We start from the raw sequence: 9,751 nt of genomic DNA, 5'->3' as shown, positions 1-9,751 counted from the left end.
GTGCTGGGTGTGGAGCCTAGTTAAAAAAAAAAAATGGGTTCAAACAACCATCAACTTCATATAGACTACTATATGCAGAAGATGTTATATACAAACCTAATGGTAACCACAAATCAAAAAGCAGTAATACATAAGCAACGAATAAAGAGAAAGAAATCTAAATATATCACTAAAGGAAGCCAACAAACCAAGAAAGAGAACAAGAAAGGATCAGAAAAACACTACAAAACCACCACAAACAAGTAACGAGATGGCAATAAATACGTATCTATCAATAATTACTTCGAGGGGCACCTAGTTGGCTCAGTCAGAACATGTGATTCTTAATCTTGGGGTCATGAGTTCAAGTCTCATGTTGGGCATAGAGCTTACTTTTTAAAAAATTAAAATAGTCAAGAAATAATTACTTTGTTTTTTGTGGTTTTTTTAAAGATTTTATTTATTTATTCGACAGAGAGAGAGAGACAGCCAGCGAGAGAGGGAGGGAACACAAGCAGGGGGAGCGGGAGAGGAAGAAGCAGGCTCCCAGCAGGGGAGCCTGATGTGGGGCTCGATCCTAGAACTCTGGGATCACGCTCTGAGCCGAAGGCAGACACTTAACGACTGAGCCACCCAGGCACCCCAAGAAATAATTACTTTGAATTGAAATGTACTAAACACTCCAAAGAACACGGGGTGACAGAATGGATAAAAAAACAAGACCCAACTATATGTTGCCTATAAGAGACTTATTTCAGACCTAAAGACACCTGCAGATTTAAAGTGAGGAGATGAAGAAACATTATGCAAAAAGATGTCAAAAGAAAGCCAGGTTAGCAATACTTCTATCAGACAAAATAGCCTTTAAAACAAAGACTGTAACAAGAAACAAAAAAGGGCAGTATATAGTAATAGGAGACAATCCAACAAGAAGATATAACAATTGTAAAAATTTATGCACCCAACATGGGAGCACCCAAATACATAAACAGTTAATAACAAACAGAAAGGAACTAATCAATAGTAATACAATAATATTAGGAGATTTTAACACATTGAAGGACAAGTCATCCAAACAGATAATCAATAAAAAAAACAATAGTTTTGAATGACACACTGGATCAGATGGATTTAACAGATATATACAGAACATTCCACTCTAACACAGCAAAATACACATTCTTTTTGAACACACATAGAACATTCCAGAATGGATCACATACTAGGCCATAAAATAAATTCCAATAAATTCAAAAAGATCAAAGTCATACCATGCATCTTTTCTACCACAACGCTATGAAACTAGAAATTAATTACAAGAAAAAATCTGGAAAGAGCAAATACATGGAGGTTAAATAACATGCTACTAAACTATGAATGGATCAACCAAGAAATCAAAGAAGAAATTTTAAAAATCACATGGAAACAAATGAAAATGAAAACACAATGGTCCAAAATCTTTGGGATGCAGAAAAAGTCATTCTAAGTGGGAAGTTTATAGCAATACAAGTCTACCTTGAGAAGTAAGACAAGTCACAAATAAACAACTAACCTTACGCCAAAGGAGCAAGAAAAAGAACAAACAAAAACCCAAACCAGCAGAAAAAAGGAAATAATAAAGATTATGGCAGATATAAATTAAATAGAAACTAAAAAAAAAACCCAAAAAACAAAAAACAACAAAAAAATCAAAACACAAACAACAACAAAACAATAGAACAACAGATCAATGAAACCAGGAGCTGGTTCTTTGAAAAGTTCAACAAAATTGATAAACCTCTAGCCAGACTCGACAAAGAGAGACAGAGAGAGAGACAGAGAGAGAGACAGAGAGAGAGAGGACCCAAATAAACAAAAGCACAAATGAAAGGGGAAATAACAACTAACACTACAGAAATATAAACAACTGTAAGTGAATATTATGAAAAATTATATGCCAACAAACTGGACAACCTAGAAGAAATGGATAAATTTCTAGAAACACATAACATACCAAAACTGAAGCAGGAAGAAATAGAAAATTTGAACAGATCAATTACCAGCAATGAAACTGAATCAATAATCAAAAAACTCCCAAACAAACAAAAGTGTAGGACCAGAGGGCTTCACAGGTGAATTTACCAAATATTTAAAGAAGAGTTAATACCTATTCTTCTCAAACTATCTCATAGAAGAAAAAGGAAAACTTCCAAAAAAGAACTACCCTTTAATCCAGTAATTGCAGTACTGAGTATTTACCAAAAAATACAAAAACACTAATTCAAAGGGTTACATGCACCCCTATGCTTATTGCAGCATTATTTACAATGGCCAAATAATGGAAGCAGCCCAAGTGTCCATCAATAGGTGAATGGATAAAGATGTGATATATACACACATACACACACACGATGTATCATGTATATACGTATATATACACATACACACATATATATACATGATCATGTACACACACACACACAAACGGAATATCATTCAGCCATAAAAAAATAATAAAATCTTCCCATTTTCAACAACATGGATGGTGCTAGAGAGTACAATGCTTAGCAAAATAAGTCAGAGAAAGACAAATACAATATGATTTCACTCATGTATAATTTAAGAAACAAAAGAACAAAGTAAAAAAGAGATAACCCAAAAAACAGACTCTTAACTATAGAGAACAAACTGATGATTATCAGAGGGCAGATGGGGGAGGGGATGGGTGAAACAGGTGTTGGGGATTAAGGAGTGCACTTGTGATGAGCACTGGGTATTGTAGAGAATTATTGAGTCATTACACTGTACACCAGAAACGGATATAACACTATACATTATACTAGAATTAAAATTTAAAACCTAATTTAAAAAGTAAAAGAGTAGAAGAACATATATTATGTAAGTACCAAAATTAATGTGGTGCAGCTATTTTATTATCAAAACAGACTTTATTTAATAAAGGAAAGACACATTGTAAAAACAGCATCCTTTTTTTTTTTTAAGATTTTATTTAGTTATTTGAGAGAGAGAGAGCAATAGCAGGGGGGAAGGTCAGAGGAAGAGGGAGAAACAGACTCCCTGCTAAGCAGGGAGCCTGGTGCGAGGCTTGATTCCAGGACCCCGAGATCATGACCTGAGCCAAAGGCAGACGCTTAACTGACTGAGCCACCCAGGCGCTCCAAAGATACCACCCTTCTTATAACGATTAAAGCATTGATCCCACAAGATATATTTCTAAATTTTTAAACATTCAGAAACATAGCTTTAAAATATCTAAAGCAAAATGACAGAACTAAAAGGAGAAACAGACATAGTACAGAGTGGGAGAATTTAATATACCTTTCTCGGTAACTTATATAAGGAGACAAAATATTCAGTAAGCTGATTATCAGGTTGACTTGTAATTATCAAGTTGACTTAATTATCAAGTTTATTATCAAGTTTGACCTGATTATCAAGTTGACTTAACTGTTATTCATAGAACAATGTACCCCACAATAACAGAATATACATTCTTTTCAAATATACATGGAACACTTTCCAAAACTTACCTGATACAGGGTCATGATGCAAATATCAACAAATTTTAAAGAACTGAAATTATTCAAAGTATGTTATTTGATCATCATGGAATTAACCTAGAAATCAATTCAAAAAGAAAATAGGAAACTTCTGAAAACCTGGAAATTAAGGAATTCATTTATAAATAATCCAAGGGTCAAAGGAGAAAGCACAGCGGAAATTAAAAAATATTTTTAACTGAATAATGAACGTAAGGCTTTAAAATCTTATAGGATGTAACTACAACAGTATCAAAAAGATGATTTATAGTCTTAAATTTAGAAATGAAAATAATTCAGTTACTTAAGGAGCTCTTTTCAGAAAAAGAACAGCAATTTAAACCCAAAAAGGTACACAGAAGGAATTAAGGTAGAATTTAATGTCATAGGAAAAAAACATACGATATAGAAAATGATCAAAGCAAAAAATTGATTCTTTAGGATGCTAAGAAAGTTGATAAGCCAATGAGGAGTACTGATCATAAAAAACCACACACATTATCAACATCAGAAACAAAAAAGGGGACATTACATATGCTATAGACACTGATATAATATAGAACTTTAAGCAACTAAATTTGAACATGTTTACAAAATGGACAAATTCCTAGAAAAGCATAACTTACCAGAACTGGTACAAGAAAAAAATGGAAAACCTTAATTGTGAGGCACACTTCATATTCCTATCCAACTGCCTAACAGACATATAAGCCAGGTCAGAGAACCAGCGAGTATCCATGACTGTCCAGAAAAATATCTTCCCTCTTGTAGCCATAAGGCTGATACAGTGATAAACCAGAAGCAGAGTCTGATCCTGCAGGTTACGGATTTACAACACAGGTTGGACTCGGTTTCTGCAGATTTCTTACATGAGAATTATTATATTGGGGGGCGGGGAGCACAAACCTACAAGATGGAATGGTGATACTTGAGAGGATTCCAATAACTCCAAGCACTCAAAACCCCAAAGATTGCCCTTGTCAACAGAAGCAGCTCCTCCTCCCCTATCTAATGAGGATGGGTGACTTTCTTGAATACCCTCTAATGACCACACCAAAATAAAATTCTAATTCTCATTTACCACTCCTACACCTCTTACTGCCTCTGACCCCTGACTGAACCAAACCCTCAAATTGTCTGTAATTCCAAAGTCAAACCCTGGAAAAGCAGGCTTACATATTAACAGAATTATAAGAATTTCATAACTCTTGAAGAATATATGTTAAAAAAAAAAAAAAAGACAACAACAACCAACTCTGAGGATGCAGAGCCGGGGTAGACGAACATAGCGTAGATCAGCTGAATTTATTGACAAGGGTACATTTCATTGCAAATAATCAAAGGTGAAGCTCTAACCCAGGTTCAACCACAAGTCTGTGTCCCATTCTGCCTTGAAACCCAGCCAGGTCCTATAACTAAACTAAGATCACATTTCCTCAAGGATATGTTTCCTAAAATGTTTCTGAGACCAATTACTTGATCAGCATTTATATTTTCAGACAACAGAATCTCCTCGATCTACTTTAAGCAAAAGGAATTTATTAAGCAGTATCGTAAACTCAGTTATCATTGAAAAGGCCTGAAATGGATTCTAGGCTGAATTCTAGCAATGACTCCCAATCCCATAACCGCAGAAGTGAAATTGCAAGGCACAGCTGCTGTTTTTATGCTTAAGAAGCTACCTGCCACATCAGAAAACCTCCATCATCACAGCCATCAGCTCCAAAATCACATCACCCTTGGTAAGATACAAGCCTGCATTATAAACAGATACTTCAGGCCTTGCTGCTCTCCCCACATAATTCAGTTTTGAATCAAAATCTCATATAAGTGCATCTGATCAGAGAACTTTGGTTTTCTTTGGAATCTTAGCTCTAAAGGAGTCTGGGAAGCACGTTGTAGCTTTCTAGACTCTCTAGCACAGGAAAGTATAAAAGGGAATTGACAACCTATAGTATCTTCTTTGTACAATTCAGGTTACTATATTCTATAGATGTAGATAATAGGTCAGACAACATGCTTTCCCACTTCATATGTTTTGGAGGTAATTCCATGTTAACATATGGATTACCTCATCCTTTTTGATAGCAGTATTGCATTGCTTTGTATGGATGCGCCATAATTTATTCAACATTGCCCTTTTGGAGGACAGATTTCTTCCATCTACACTGTTAAAAACACTGATGTAGTCCTTCGTCCTAACCACACACCTGTAAGAAGGGACTGGGATGCTGTACATACCTTTTTCTTTTTTTCCTTTTTAGAAGCTTGATATTGGATCTCTGAGTCACAAGCCATTACTTTTCTTTACATATGCACCTCTCTCCCTACCACCCTTAAAGTCTGCCATGTTCCTTTCCCAAAGAGAGTATACACTGAAACACTATTTGCATTTCTGGAATTTCAGATGCAAAATAGCCTGGCTCACTTTCTTTTTGCTGCAGCATATCTAGGTCAGGCATCTTGAAAAATTCCATAATAGAGTATTATGTCATCCCCCACGCTTGTGAATAATTCATCCTTCATAGCTGAGTGCCAGTTCTCTAAACCAATTAAGCACAGTGGCCCACAAAGATGTTCTCTGTTTATAAAAATGCATTTCACTACCCCAGGGCAAACATACAACTACTACAGGCAGCAGTGTGATGCACCCTGAAATGAGGTGTCACATCATCCGATTAACATGAAAGAGAACCCAACGTGGGGCTTGAACTCACCACCCTGAGATCATGACCTGAGCCAACATCAAGACTCGGACACTTAACTGACTGAGACACAACCAGGCACCCTGAAGTACATACATCTTAAGAAGTGCTGCTAGGCAGCAAATCGCTGATATAAAACGTAGAAAATCTTAATTTTTCTGAACTTCGTTTTCGCCATCTATAAAATGAGATAAAACCTACTTTCACAATGCTCTAGAAGGACTAAACAAACGTTAAACTAAAATAAACTATCATTCCAGGCTGCAGGTGCAAGTAAATGTGTCAAAAATGCCCTAGACCACGTTAGCTAAGAAGGGCTGGAAGTTGTCTACGGACCAACTTTCCCAACATCACTACCTTTCCCCTTAAGTGATCTTCTCTTACTGTGGCTGTAAACTGACCTTGATGATTGTCCCCAAACAAAGCCCATCTCCAGCCTGTGCCTCAGCAAGGGTGCAGCAGTACAGAAGGGCAGAGCAGGGAACACCAAAACCAAAGCGTACTCGTCATGAGCTCTCTAGTTCATGTCTATAAATATGCTTTGTCTAACAGAATAGCTTAGATTTTATGATTTCCTTTAAAGACGTGTAATGGATATATGCCATGGGGAGATCCCAAATTTAACTGCGCCACTATTGAAGAATCAGTAAAGCTTGGCTGGTGAGGCACAGACTGCTAGCCGGGGAACTCTGTGGCACTTAACTCTCTGCACCTCAGCCTCTTCTCATGTCAAGTAGGGATAATCACAGGTCACCGGTCAACTATGCAGCTTAAATGTTATCTATAAAGCATTTAGAACAATGCCTGCCACAAGTAAACATTATCATTGTAATTAAAAATTACCAAAAACCAAAAATATCTGATTTGGTAAACCAGGTGTTCTAAAATTTTAGTCCTCGATCTCGAATGCATTGCCCCATCTTTATTATATTACAACTTAGATCCAGACTAGTCTTCCCCACTTTTCTTTACTAGTCTTCTCTTAGAACTTTTCCCTCTTGCTCCTGGGTTTTATTAATACTTACACCTGTACACTCACCACGGTCTGGCTTGCGTTAGGTCTAGACGTCTGCACCTGCATCTTCCACGGTCTCCAACAGAAGACTCCGGTGGGCACTGCTTCAGGACCGCCCGGGCCCGGGCAGCGCAGGACACTTATCAGTAGGCCTGGCTGACGTGGACCCCTGGCACTCCTTAGCTCCTTAGGTGATCCAGCTGCACAATCGGGCCTCTGCAAGACTTCGTTTCCAGAGGACAGGGGCAGAGTCCTGGCCACTTATTTTTGTTCCCTTATAATGCTTTACACCGGACCGGCACTTAGACGGTTTTTGAAAAGAAAGCTTTCTCCTTGTCTGAGGACTACACGGGCCTGGGGGCACTTCGTGACTCTCAAGTATGTATATGCAAGAAAAATGAAGGAACAAAAACACAGTTAAGAAGTGATTGTATCCCTTTCAGAAGCACAGAACTCTGCCAGCGACAATACATACCACTATGAACTGTTCCTGCCATTTACGTTGCTCATGAGAATTTGTAAAGCTACGGTTACAATTACAGTCACTATTCTGGAAGCTGCTCCTCATGAAGCAATCATCAGAAAGACGCCACCTTCAGTTGGCCAGCGTGGAGCTTGCTAGGCCCGTCACAATACTGTACCACAGACTGAGTGACTTAACCAACCGAAGTTAGTTTTCTCACAGTTCTGGAGACCAGAGGTCTGAGATCAAGGTGTCAGCGGAGTTGTTTCCTCTGAGGCTTCTTTCCTTGTCTTACAGATGAGCAAGCGATCTTCACCCTGTGTCCAAATTTCCTCTTATTAGACCGGTCATATGGATGAAGGAACTCATTTTTAACTCAATCACTTCTTTGAAGATGTCATCTCCAAATATGCTCACATTCTGAGGTACTAGGGATTAAAACTTCCATACATGAATTTTGGGGGAACACGATTCAACCCCTAAGAGACAGTAATCACTTGAATACCCGAAGAAAGGTCACTTCGGAGTGTCTGACCCTACGATGCAGCTTTGGTGACAGACACTGCAAGTTCACATACCTGATGACAGGCTGACAGCTTCTGACACGCTTACGTTCCTCACGACCCAGCTGAAGGAGCATTTACTAAGAAGTGTGGCTATAGGCCAATGTGCAGAAAAGGCTGAAGGAGACTCTAACTCCTGTCAGTTCTTTGCCCTTTGATGTGCTAAGGACCTCGGCTCAGCACACACAAGGTTATGAACAACTCACCTTTTAAGGAAGGAAACACCAAGCACCATATACTAAACTACAAGAAAACTGCAAACTAGCTTCTAGACTTGGCCTTGAAAACTCAAATCATGAGTCTTTTACTTGTATTAGTAAAACCTGGGGCTTCTTGGGTCACCTACAGACTTTTTTTTTTTTAAAGATTTTATTTATTTATTTGACAGAGATAGAGACAGCCAGCGAGAGAGGGAACACAGGCAGGAGGAGTGGGAGAGGAAGAAGCAGGCTCATAGCGGAGGAGCCTGATGTGGGGCTCAATCCCCTAACGCCGGGATCACGCCCTGAGCCGAAGGCAGACGCTTAACCGCTGTGCCACCCAGGCGCCCCACCTACAGACTTTTTAAGGCTAGAAATCTATGCTGCGCTACCTGAAAACTGAAGATGATTACCTAATACTGTTTACTGTATATGGGGCACTGTGGTAGCCCTTTAATGTATTAATTACCTAACATCAAACAGTGTTATAAATGGGAACTCTTGTTATTCTTTTTCTACAGTTAACAGAAGTACAAAGAGTTCACAAAACTTGGCTAAGGATACAAACCATCCTGCAGCAAAGCCCAGAGTGCAGACATTGAGCAGGGCTCTGGAGCCCACAACTCATGTCCTGCCTCTCAGTGTCACTATTTACCCAACAACAGACTGACCCCAACAGCGGCAGCAGACAACCTGCAATAGGTACAAACGGCTGAGTAAACTCTTGGCAAAAGGTCAGTTACCAACTGATTAATTTCCTGGGAATGACTTAGAATGTGCCATTTAAGTCTCAGATGTAAAACATGAAGAGACAGTTGTAAATAAGCAACAGCTACATGCTCAAACTGTTTCCCAGGCTTCCTGTTTTCCTATGAGACTAACAATCATGGATGGCATCTCAACCAGGGCTGGGAAATGAAGGCATTTAACCCAGCATGAGCTCGTGAGGTGGAGAGAGGGAGCTGGTAGTTCAGCACCAACAGTGTCCTGGCAACAGAGGTGGCCTGCCACCAGGATGCCTTTGGCAAAAGCCTATTTGGAGCTGCCCCAGTCCCACCAGCGCCATCTGACAGAGGCTTCATGACCCAGTATCAGCAGCCAGCTCTAACCACCACCACCTCACCCCACCCCTCCACGGTACACCCACCGAAGTTCTCCAAGAAGGCAGCAGAGTCAAGGCACTCCCTTAGGGAGGACAAGCGCTGGAGAGGAGAATGGGAACCACTGTTATGCAGAAATACATTACAATATTATCCCAAAGTTATGCCACTTAGAAAATACTTCCAC

This window comes from Ursus americanus, chromosome 17, assembly GCF_024610735.1.
Source record: "Ursus americanus isolate L20-20 chromosome 17, mUrsAme1.1.p, whole genome shotgun sequence".
NCBI classification, from domain to species: domain Eukaryota; kingdom Metazoa; phylum Chordata; class Mammalia; order Carnivora; family Ursidae; genus Ursus; species Ursus americanus.
This window is presented reverse-complemented; position numbering follows the sequence as displayed.